At 42.3% G+C, this 13,049-nt stretch overlaps 1 long non-coding RNA gene across 1 annotated transcript in view; it reads left to right on the forward strand.

Moving 5' to 3' along the window:
- Positions 1–1,593: 1,593 nt before the first annotated feature.
- LOC306973998 overlaps positions 1,594–13,049 on the forward strand; it is an 818,053-nt gene continuing 806,597 nt past the window's right edge. Inside the window, exon 1 of the long non-coding RNA XR_013793592.1 lies at positions 1,594–1,911. This is a non-coding gene — a long non-coding RNA (uncharacterized lncRNA). The remainder of the gene's footprint in view (positions 1,912–13,049) is intronic.

Consider the following 13,049-nt stretch of genomic DNA (forward strand, 5'->3'; position numbering starts at 1 on the left):
ATCGCAAAATGGTCAAACTAAAGAAAGCTGGGTAATTTTTTGGTCAAAATCTTAAATATATAATGTGTCATATGCACTTTAAAGGGACTACACAGAGTTTAAACATGTTAACATGATGTATTTTCCTCCCCCTACATGTTCCAGCCATGTCCTAACGTGAAGAATGAGCTCAGACCTGTTCACCACAATATAGAAGCTGCAGTTACACGTATGACCTGAGGTGGCAGCAGTGAGTATAAAATGGCCAACTTGCATCTCGCCCCTTTAAAAACGGCTGAAACAGTGGTTTGTGACTGAAGTTGAACATTTGAGAACAGAACAGGACCAGCTCCTGCAGGAGACAGACCGAGTGTGCAGAATTACTCAAACCAGGGCGTCCCACAGGGAACAGTTATTGCCCCCTTACTTTATGGCTCTTACTTTATGGCACCAAAACAATTCAAATCAAGTTTAGAACATGTATTCAGACAGTGGGATTCTCCGAGTTGAAATCATCTTCGAGGCCTGTGGGACTTTGGGAATCCCCGACTCAAACACGCGTGAACGAAACAACATTTAAACACGGTTAAAAGAGACAGAAAGTCCGTTTAGCTGAATATTTAGCCGGCTGGTTTCAAAGAGTCGACGTCCAACTTTTCAGTGTCACCTCTCAACCAAGCACAGCCTCATCAATTCTGCTTTACGTGTGCATTAAAGTGTAATTTTCAGTCCAGATTTGTCTGTTTTAGTTCCTTTTGAGTGTTTCCAAGTCTCGCTTTGACGTGATTTGCAGAATAAACTGAATAGCGTGTGATTACGGGAGTGTGCTGAGTGATGGAGTCTGTTGAAAGTGGTTATACGCTGAGCAGGAGCAGCGCCGGCACCAGGGCGAAGAGCTGACCCCAGGCCTGGATCAAAGATGGCGTCCCCCCGTGGGGCGTGGTCATGGTGGCGTTGGCAGCCGTGGTCTGATTGTTTGAAGGAGCTGTGGTGGGGGCGGAGGGGGCGGCGGTGGGGGTCGAGGACGGGGCCGCGGAGGTGTCGCCGCTCGGAGCTTTGGTGGTGATGGCTGTCGGGGAGGGGCTCGCCGTCCCCGTCGGGGCGGGGCTCACCGTCGAGGTGGAGTTCTGCGCCGTGGCCTGGAATGAACAGAAATATTCATTTATAATAAGCAGAGAAACAAAGCCGTATAAGCGACCAATCAGCAGTTATCATTTTGCAAACTGAAATATTTGGTCAACGTTATTTTCTCACTGATGAAAAGTAGACTGAAGGTACTATAACTCTTTTTTTTTTCAATGGAATGGTGTTAATTTGTTGCACTTTAACCAGGAAATACACTGTGCATCTAATAACAAAGCATTTGTATTAGTTTCATGAACTTGCAGGCGAGTTTTCTAGCATTTCTGTTCAAGAGACCCAGAAAAGTGACCCTGCAAATTATGAAATGTGTCATAAACTCATCCTTTTGAAGAACTGGGGGCTACAAAGAGGAAAGTATTTATATATATGATAAAAGGTATAAGGCCTTTAGAGGGGAAACACTGCAGGAAAAACTCTTTTTTCTTTTTTTTCCAATTTTCAGATCTTGGTCCAACTTGATCTCTGAAAGCAGTACTGAGTAACTCTTGCCCCTAGAGGCCATAAGTGCAACTGCAGGTGTTGTAGCAAGTTGTGTTTTTTACTCATTAATTGTCCGTGAGAGTAAATACTACGCTGACAGAAAAGACAAAGGGACAGAGGGATATTGTTCATACAATTACACAATGAAGATCTTTTTTTTCACTCAAACTTGGCTGTAAATACTGTTTAAGTGGTGCTAGCCCGCATTTAGCTTTGCCCGTTAGCCTGTTAGCTTCTTCTTCGTGATTCTATTAGTGTGTATTGGTGACTCTGACCCGGTGGCAGTCAAGTTGCAATTGTGGTTTTCTGGTCAGAGACACCAGGGGGAGATTAAAGACCCTCCAATCATACCATTAACACTTGTATTAACCCCAGAGGGACTACGGGAAGGATTTATTAAGGTAAACGAGTTACTTAGTTCTGCTTTAACACATAAACATTCACCTGGAAAATAAATAAACAAATAAATAATATTCACATGTTTGATTACTGCACTGGTTCAATGTTTCTCCATAAATTTATTTGGTAAATTGTAAATTCAAGTGCCATTTTCTCAAAAGGCATTTTTCTCTCATTGGTGCCACAGTATCTCCATGTAAGTACTGGTAAGGCACAGTTTTCAGAGGGATTTTTTCATATGTAATCCCTTGAGTTTTGAATTTCAAAAGAACAAGGCAATATTTGTATTTTTAAACTAGACAAGATCCAAAATGAAGTTTAAACCGGGATGGACTCCTGTTATTTCATCCTGTCAGATTTATTTCCTTGGCTGAAAGTGCACTTTCCCTGGAGCGACGAAGGATCAGCCCAGTATCATGTGAGGATAAAGTTTCTCTCAGTGACAACAGTAAAACATACAGAGACAGAGCCAGATGAAGCGTTAGTTACAAAGAGCAGCCACCAGGGGGCAGCAAAACTACCAATACGTCTGAAATTAAACAGGGATCAGGGGAAAGTACAAAATGTTGCTTTTTCTGTCTGTTTTTCCCCTTTAGTTTTTCTCACCCGGCCTTGAATCAGTCAGACTTTTATCTTTAAACACATTTGTATCGAGGAGAATTGTTTGTGATGAAAGTTATAATGTGTTTTTTAAATCTTTCTCCGTCTGGTTGATTGAATTGTTAAGCAGATTTTATTATAAAGTGACAAAAAAAATGACTGTTTGGTCATAATTCAGCTTTATAGGTTCAGTGTTTAATGTTTATTCAGCATTAGTTTGTGGGATAATACACGATTTTACACGATCAATAAGAAATGTAAAAGCTAAGACCTACAAAACTGATCTAAGAAGGCTGGACTGGCTTCTGCCTTAGTTATTTAAAATCTCACTTTTAGTATCGCCTGTTGCAGGGTTGGGCAAGTTTGCGTCGATTTTCATCATTGGCAAAACACCAAGGCCGATCCTCCTCACCTTTGTAGCCTGAAGTAAAGAACTTTTTTCTGCAAATGCCAAGTGGTTCTCAAGTGGTTTTGGCTTCGGGACCCAACATTACCCTCGGATGACGAGCCACGACCCAAATACAACTGTAATATGTGGGATTTTCTGCCAGGACATTTTAAAAATACTGCCTTTTTAGAGTACTTTAACAAGCATTTGATCTCTTATTTGCATAATAATATTTCTCAAAATCATCTTAGGGGCCAGAGGTTCTGTCCTGGAGGGCCGGATTTGGCACCCGGGCCTGACGTTGCCTACCCCTGGCCTATTGAAATGAATAGTTTACACTTTAACCTCTTAACTCCCTCCTGAACCGAGAGGATCTTTTTCCACACGTCATAAGATTTTTTTTTTCCTTCATTTGTTTGTTGGGTATTCAACTCATTTTTTTGTAGCTTTTTTGTCATTTTTTTGTCAATTTTTTATCACATTTTTGTCACATTTTTGTCATTTTTTTGACAAATTTTTGGTTGTTTTTTGACAAATTTTTGGTCACAGTTTTATCACATTTTTGTAATTTTTTTGTAACATTTTGTCACATTTTTGTCATTTTTTTGGTCATTTTTTGTCAAATTTTTTGTCACATTTTTATCACATTTTTGTTATTTTTTTGTAACATTCTGTCACATTTTTGTCATTTTTTTGTTTTTTTGGTCACATTTTTGTCATTTTTTCGTCATTTTTTTGTCAATTTCTTGTCAATTTCTTGTCAATGTTTTCTCACATTTTGTCACATTTCCATCATTGTTTTCGTCTCAGTTTTGTTGCTATTTTCACAGCTTTTTTCCATAGTTACTTCATCAAACAAGGAAACCAACACTTCTGGTTTAGTCTCTCCATATTTGAATCCTACATTTAGTTTATATGTTGTTAAATTCTTGCTCTGAAAAAGCTTGAATAGCTTAAGCTTTGTCTCGTTGGTCAAAGTGACGTCACCGGGGATTCTGATTAGTGTCTGAGATCAGCAAAAGGAGACTCATTATTTAAAGCAGCACTATGCAACTCTGTCAAACATTATGTCACGAAAAAGATGATGTTAGACCTTTCGTTTAGTGCCTTTACTTTCCATCTTGGTGACCCCTGTGATGCTTCAGGAGCAATTTCACTCAAAGTGTTTTAGGATTTCTGGTTTTCGGAATGAAATTTATGCGTAACCATGGAGACGGTTAACAGTGAAAACCGACCGAGAAATCCTAAAAAACAGCTGATCATGGAGCGTATGAGGGGCCACTGGGATGGAAAGTAAAGGCGCTTTGTGAACCACCCAAGCTATAGGTCACTGAAATGTCAAATATCAACTTTTAAAAAAAATGAAAAGTTACATAGTGCGGCTTTAACGTTCCTCACTTCAAATGACAGCCCAGACGGTCAATAATCCACAATCGATTACATTTGTGAAACATTTAAACTTACAGACTTAAAGTGACTAGATCACTTTAACCTCTTACCGCTCGCCTTTAACAGAGAAGATTTTCTACAGTTCAAATCTAAAGCTTTACGCCAGTGTAACACCTTATTTGAAAGCTAAGACCAGCTAATTCTGCCACTTTTTTATTGAGTTTTTGTTGCTCTTTTGTCCCTTTTTTGTTGTTTGCTTTTTAATTTTGCTATTCCTGGATAACAACAGGAGAAAATGTACTCGGTTAAGGTGGGGGTTAAGAGGGTAAGTTGTAATTACACAAAATCTTTAGTTGGTCTAAAACTAAAATGAATAGTTGGACCAAATCTAGACAAAAAACAGTGTGGAAGAAGTACTCAATATAAAAGTGCAGATACAGGACCAAAAATGTACTTAAGTAAAAGTATAAAAGTATGGATTATAAAATGTACTTTATAAGCAAAAGGTATTTAAGAGTTTAAGAGAACCACTAAATCAAGTCTAAACTGGGACTAAACCTGGACTAAACTGGGTCTAAACCAGGTCTAAGCAAGGTCTAAAGGAGTCAAACCACTAAATCAAGTCTAAACTGGGACTAAACCTGGACTAAACTGGGTCTAAACCAGGTCTAAGCAAAGTCTAGAGGAGTAAACCACTAAACCAAGTCTAAACTGGGACTAAACCTGGACTAAACTGGGTCTAAACCAGGTCTAAGCAAGGTCTAAAGGAGTCAAACCATTAAATCAAGTCTAAACTGGGGCTAAACTGGGTCTAAACCAGGTCTAAGCAAGGTCTAGAGGAGTCAAACCACTAAACCAAGTCTAAACTGGGACTAAACCTGGACTAAACTGGGTCTAAACCAGGTCTAAGCAAGGTCTAAAGGAGTCAAACCAATAAATCAAGTCTAAACTGGGACTAAACCAAGTCTAAACTGGGTCTAAACCAGGTCTAAGGAAGGTCTAAAGGAGTCAAACCATTAAATCAAGTCTAGACTGGGACTAAACCTGGACTAAACTGGGTCTAAACCAGGTCTAAGCAAGGTCTAAAGGAGTCAAACCACTAAATCAAGTCTAAACTGGGACTAAACCTGGACTAAACTGGGTCTAAACCAGGTCTAAGCAAAGTCTAGAGGAGTAAACCACTAAACCAAGTCTAAACTGGGACTAAACCTGGACTAAACTGGGTCTAAACCAGGTCTAAGCAAGGTCTAAAGGAGTCAAACCATTAAATCAAGTCTAAACTGGGGCTAAACTGGGTCTAAACCAGGTCTAAGCAAGGTCTAGAGGAGTCAAACCACTAAACCAAGTCTAAACTGGGACTAAACCTGGACTAAACTGGGTCTAAACCAGGTCTAAGCAAGGTCTAAAGGAGTCAAACCAATAAATCAAGTCTAAACTGGGACTAAACCAAGTCTAAACTGGGTCTAAACCAGGTCTAAGGAAGGTCTAAAGGAGTCAAACCATTAAATCAAGTCTAGACTGGGACTAAACCTGGACTAAACTGGGTCTAAACCAGGTCTAAGCAAGGTCTAAAGGAGTCAAATCACTAAACCAAGTCTAAACTGGGACTAAACCTGGACTAAACTGGGTCTAAACCAGGTCTAAGCAGGTCTAGAGGAGTCAAACCACTAAACCAAGTCTAAACTGGGGCTAAACCTGGACTTAACCTGGACTAAACCAAGTCTAAACCAGTTCATCATAGAGCGGTCACTCGGAAAATAAAATACTTTTATACTTTACTTTTAACCCAATTTAAAAATGTAGCGCAGTAGAAAGTACAGAAACAGGCTCTAAAATGTAGTGAAGTAAAAGTAAAAAGTATTCATCATAAAATGTACTTAAGTAAAGTAAAAGTATCTATAATTAGTACTTTGTTACTTTCCGCCACTGACAAAAGCTAATATTTACATTTGCATGAACATTATCAAGTCTCCTTCAAATCACGTCTGAAATCACGTCTTACCTGTGAATTCCCCCAAACCACGAACGCCACAAAGGCCAGAAGGACACACTTGGTGAAGCTCTCCATCATCATCAGGTCAGACGTCCGTAATGACCGCTCCCACTCGGGCCGTTTGCTTTTATAGCCCAGATAACGGTGAGTCGTCACATCAGGGAGGGCTCAGACCCGGCTGCAGACCTGAGATATTAAAATGGCTGAAAGGGGGGGGGGGGGGGGGGGGGGGGTAATGGGAGCTTCCAGTGGAGTGCCCGCCTTTGTGGAGGGCATATATCGAGTTTCCCCCGGAGTGAAAGGGTTACCGGGAGTTCAGCGTCTTCCCGGTTTGGGAGAAATGATGGTGCGGGATCTGCAGAATCTGACCCAGTTAGAGCGGGACGGGGCCGAGTTACAGAGGTCTGATTACAGTGAGGGAAGCACAGGGGACTGGAAGGAACCTCACTGTTATGACGACCAAGCACAGCGGGAAACAGAGGGGCTAAACCAGGAGTAAACCAGGGCTAAACCAGGGCTAAACCAGGGCTAAACCAGGGCTAAACCGGGGCTAAACCTGGGCTATAGCAGGACTAAACCAGGACTAAACCAGGGCTAAACCAGGGCTAAACCAGGGCTAAACCGGGGCTAAACCACGGCTAAACCAGGGCTAAACCGGGGCTAAACCAGGAGTAAACCAGGACTAAACCAGGACGAAACCAGGGCTAAACCAGGAGTAAACCAGGGCTAAACCAGGAGTAAACCAGGAGTAAACCAGGACTAAACCAGGGCTAAACCGGGAGTAAACCAGGACTAAACCAGGAGTAAACCAGGACTAAACCAGGGCTAAACCAGGGCTAAACCGGGAGTAAACCACGGCTAAACCAGGAGTAAACCAGGACTAAACCAGGGCTAAACCAGGGCTAAACCGGGAGTAAACCACGGCTAAACCAGGACGAAACCAGGGCTAAATACATGGCTATATCAGGACTAAACGTGGGCTATATCAGGACTAAACTTGGACTATATCAGGACTAAACTTGAGGTAAATATGGGGCTAGATCAGGACTAAACTTGGGCTATATCAAAACTAAACTTGAGGTAAATACGGAGCTATATCAGGACTAAACTTGGGCTATATCAGGACTAAACTTGGGCTATATCAGGACTAAACTTGGGCTATATCAGGACTAAAATTGGGCTATATCAGGACTAAACTTGGGCTATATCAGGACTAAACTTGGGCTATATCAGGACTAAAATTGGGCTATATCAGGACTACACTTGGGCTATATCAGGACTAAACTTGGGCTAAATCAGGACTAAACTTGGGCTAAATATAGGGCTAGATCAGGATTAAACTTGGGCTAAATCAAAACTAAACTTGAGGTAAATACGGAGCGATATCAGGACTAAACTTGGGCTATATCAGGACTAAACTTGGGCTATATCAGGACTAAAATTGGGCTATATCAGCACTAAACTTGGGCTAAATACAGGGCTGTATCAGGACTAAACTTGGGCTATATCAGGACTAAACTTGGGCTAAATACAGGGCTGTATCAGGACTAAACTTGGGCTATATCAGGACTAAACTTGGGCTATATCAGGACTAAACTTGGGCTATATCAGCACTAAACTTGGGCTAAATACAGGGCTGTATCAGGACTAAACTTGGGCTAAATACAGGGCTGTATCAGGACTAAACTAGGGGTAAATGCAGAGTTATATCAAGCCTAAACTTGGGCTACATCAAGACTAAACCAGGGCTAAATACAGGGCTATATGAGGACTAGACTAGGATTAAGTGTCTTCGTAAAACGGCCCAACAGAAAACCTCAAAACAAAGCGCTCTTTCCTTTTGATAATATTTCACGTCTTGTTCTCCTGATTTTTGCTTCAGTGTTTGTCAGTCGTTTCCTCTCCTCGTGACACCGAGCGTTGCATAAGCCACTGATTAAACAGGCCTTAACAAAAGCTTTGTTTAATTTGTGATAAAACGTGCCCTTGTCACCCCGGATATGAACGCAAAGACGTAACAGGCCAAAGTCACCTCACAGGAATGTCCAGGTAAAAACAACATCATCGACAGAGGCAGATTTTAAAGGAACATCTCTGAGTGTATTTTCCTCATTCACCCGCAGCGTCGCTTAAATGTTCACTTTTTAACACAGTGTCCAGTGCGCTCTTATGGCCCACTAGGAAAGCAAATAGAAAATTCCCATCATTTCATTTTATGGCTTTGCAAATGGGTAATAAAGTGTGGAGGGACCAGGCTGTAAATCCACATGAAACTCCTATTGTGTCCTATTTGTTTTAGATACAGCAGATGTCACAAGATGTGCAGACAGTAAAAAAAAAAGCTGTTCTTAGTCCTGCTGGGGCTGGAAATGTAGACGGACATTTTGCTTTGGGATCGATTATGGTTATATATTAATTAACCAACCATTTTAGAGGATTTAAACTGCCAAGCCGAGTTTTTCCTTCTTCACTTCTTCCTTTAATACTGTACTGCAAAAAGTAATTAACTATGTTAGTATAAAAGTCTCAGTTTGAGCATAATAATCCGAAATTGAGATGTTTTGACGAGGAAAGACGCAGTTGGGCTTATGACCCAGACTAAACTTGGGTTAAATCAGGACTAAACCTGGACTAAACCAGGACTAAACCTGGACTAAACCAGGACTAAACCTGGACTAAACCAGGACTAAACCTGGAGTAAACCAGGACTAAACCTGGACTAAACCAGGACTAAACCTGGACTAAACCAGGACTGAACCTGGACTAAACCAGGACTAAACTTGGGCTATATCAGGACTAAACCAGGGCTAAATATGGGGCTACCCCAGGACTAAACCAGGGCTAAATCAGGACTAAACTAGTGCTAAAACAGTACTAAACCAGGACTAAACCAGGACTAAACCAGGACTAAACCAGGACTAAACCAGGGCTAAACCAGGACTAAACTAGTGCTAAAACAGTACTAAACCAGGACTAAACCAGGGTTAAATACAGGGCTAAATCAAGCCTAAACTTGGGCTATATCAGGACTAAACTTGGGCTATAAAAAACCCAGATTATTTGACTTGTTTTGAGACGTTTCTGACTCTTTTCAATACATTTTGTCCTTTTTTCAAGTAATTTTCTTTGCCAATGGGTAAGACAATGGGTCTTATCTCATTGGCAATTTTACTTTCTTGTTTCAGGCGAGATTCACCTTAGAACTAGTCGTAAACGTCCTCAGAAGAGCAAAATAAACTTGGTCAGATCAGGAAAAAAGTTTAAATCAATGAAAACTGCTCAAAACAAGGAACATTTTCTCAATTCAAGACATTTAAGCTAATGCTTGATATTTACTTTTTTTTTACTTTTTTCTTCCTTTCCCTTTAATATATGTATATATACACATATACATACGTACCTACACCCACATATATCTTTCCAATCTCCATCTGTGAGCTCAATAAAGTATCTAGCTATCTAAAATGGCATTAAAAATATATTATAATAACAACAACAATTATTATTATCATTCTTTTAAAAAATAAAAAAAATAGACGGCATGCAAGTATAAATACCCACATACAAAGGTGTTTTTTTAGCCCTGTTTTTTTCTTTTTTTCCCTTCCTTCCTCTTTTTTGTGTCAACCCATAGAAACGCATGCATGATTGAGTGTCTTAAAAAAAAATGAAATAAATTTGCAGTAGATTTCTAGAATGAAGTCATGACATCTCGACTATAATTGACGGACTGTGTTTTCGACTAGTCGCGGCAGTAAATATTTTGGAGCATTTCCGTTATTATTAATGACCCGTTTCTTAGTGTGAGAGAAACAAACACCTGGAGCCCTGAGGACGGACGTGCAGCGACGCTGACATCAGATATGGGCCCATAGTGTTTATAGTTTAACTTTAAACTCACTCGTGGGCTGTTCCCATAAAAGTCATGGACTCATCTCGAGGTCCAGTTACTTCCGGACAGAGACGGTGATGTTACTGTTTTACTGTAAAGTCATTCAGGTTTATATGAACTTTGATTTTACAAAGCGTCTCATGACCTACTAAGCTTTAACTGGACTGAGGTTGTTAAAAATCACATTTGCTTTATTTAAAATGTGCAGATTAGGTTTATACTGATTTGTTTTAACCCTAGAACACTATTGCCGGGTGTTTTTCACCCGAGCAAATACATTTATGTGATTCTCATGATGCTGCGTTTATCCCTAGTACGAGATTTCAAAAATTCTTCTTACGAAAACCAGCCTGGTTTCTTAAATTGTGACTAACTCAGCGTTATCTCAGGAGGAATATCTATCCTAGTCCATCCATCCATCCATCCATTTTCTTCCGCTTTATCCGGGCCGGGTCGCGGGGGCAGCAGTCTCAGCAGAGATGCCCAAACTTCTCGATCCACACACACCTCCTCCAGCTGCTCTGGGGGGACCCCGAGGCGACACCAGGCCAGCTCGGAGACATAGTCCCACCAGCGTGTCCTGGCTCTTCCACGAGGCCTTGTCCCACTAGGACATGCCTGGAACACCTCCCGCGGGAGGCGACCAGGAGGCATCCGGACTCTACTCCAAGCTCCTCCCGGGTAACTGAGCTCCTCACCCGATCTCGAAGGGTGCGCCCAGCCACCCTGCGAAGGAAACTCATTTCGGCCGCTTGTATTCTCGATCTTGTCCTTTCGGTCATTACCCAAATCTCATGACCATAGGTGAGGGTGGGAACGTAGATCGATCGGTAAATCGAGAGCTTTGCCCCCCGAATGGTGGCCACATGTGTTTTGTGGATCTGGAGAAAGTGTTCGACCGCGTCCCTCGTGGTGCCCTGTGGGGGGTGCTCCGGGAGTATGGGGTCCGGGGCCCTCGTGGTGCCCTGTGGGGGGTGCTCCGGGAGTATGGGGTCCGGGGCCCTCGTGGTGCCCTGTGGGGGGTGCTCCGGGAGTATGGGGTCCAGGGCCCTCGTGGTGCCCTGTGGGGGGTGCTCCGGGAGTATGGGGTCCGGGGCCCTCTGTTAAGGGCTGTCCGTTCCCTGTATGACCGCAGCAGGAGCTTGGTTCGCATTGCCGGCAGTAAGTCAGACCTGTTCCCGGTGCGTGTTGGTCTCCGCCAGGGCTGCCCTTTGTCACCGGTTCTGTTCATTACTTTTATGGACAGAATTTCTAGGCTCAGCCAGGGGCCGGAGGGCGTCCGGTTTGGGAGCCTCAGAGTCTCATCTCTGCTGTTTGCAGATGATGTTGTTCTGTTGGCTTTAACAAACCAGGACCTTCAGCACGCACTGGGGCGGTTTGCAGCCGAGTGTGTAGCGGCCGGGATGGGGATCAGCACCTCCAAATCCGAGGCCTTGGTTCTCCACCGGAAAAAGGTGGTTTCCCCTCTTCAGGTCGGTGGGGAGTCCCTACCTCAAGTGGAGGAGTTCAAGTATCTAGCCTAGTCTAGTGTTGAAAAAATTGAAACCAGGCGTTAACGTGTCTAAACAATGCTTTTCAATGGGGCACTAGCGGCAATATGGAGGTACTACAGCAATGGCGGCCTCCAGTGTCGTGGTCAAAAAGCAGAGCAGCCAGCGGACATTGATTTAATCAGGCTCTTGCTCCTTTCATGGTTGACATTCAGGACTGACATTTATTTTGCGACTTCAACTCCAGCTTTGCTCCTGTCGCAGAGTTCGGTGTCTCTGGCCTCACAGTAACTGAGTAACACATAGTTATTTTATTCAGCTGCTCATTTACACCCATTATTTACATATTTAGTTTCTCTCTCATGTGGCTGTTTGTGCCGAGGACACTGAGCCTTCACCATGATTTTATTTTTTAGGATTTTTTTCACCCAAAATTCCTCATTTTCCAGTCATTTTGGCTCATTTTTATCTGGTCCTCTCATGATGCTTTTCGTTAATTTTGTTTTTATCGGGTGTATTATCTCGTTAGTGACGGTGTTATGAATTTGAGCGATAGTGTTCTCGGGTTAAAACACTCTTCTATCTTCTTACAGACATTTATATATGTGTTGGCGAATAATACAAATCTTTTACTTTGATCATTGAGGTCTGAATAGGAGTGAGATGAATTTATAACTATACACATGTTAAGGGACTGGATTGCCTTGTTTCTATCGACATTTTGAACATCTGAGGCTCCAGTGAAGGTTTTTGCTGTAGGCCTAAACTTTCTCAGGAAACAGAAACTTGAACGACACAGAGATAAGAACGGTCGTTAATCTCCCTGTGCTCACGACATGTGTAAGAACAACAGTTACAACACGATTTCCTCTGTGACGACTCAATTCTCTTTGATTCTTTATCTCTGTGTCGGCTTCTTACACAACACGGCGTAAAAGTCTTCATTTCATGCAGATTATTGACAGTGTGTAATCTGGACAATGCCTCTCTGTGCTGCGCTCCATGGCCTTCAAGGGATGAGCTTTTGTTGACATAGACGGAAACTGTTGCCGTGCCGACCATGAGAAAAGATCAAATACTGGTGCGTAGGAGACGAGGCAACTTACTCTATAAGAACATTATAGAGCTCCACAGTCCCGCCCCTTGCGGTCTTGTTGCTCCGGATAGCAATTCGTGACCATAAAATGTTTAATTTCAATCCAAAAAGAGAAAGGGCAAAGGTACAAGGCTGTGACATCATTCACTTCCTGACTATAGAAACTCCGTATCCCAAGAACCATTGCGACATCGCGCCCG

This window comes from Gobius niger, assembly GCF_951799975.1.
Source record: "Gobius niger genome assembly, chromosome: 14".
NCBI classification, from domain to species: domain Eukaryota; kingdom Metazoa; phylum Chordata; class Actinopteri; order Gobiiformes; family Gobiidae; genus Gobius; species Gobius niger.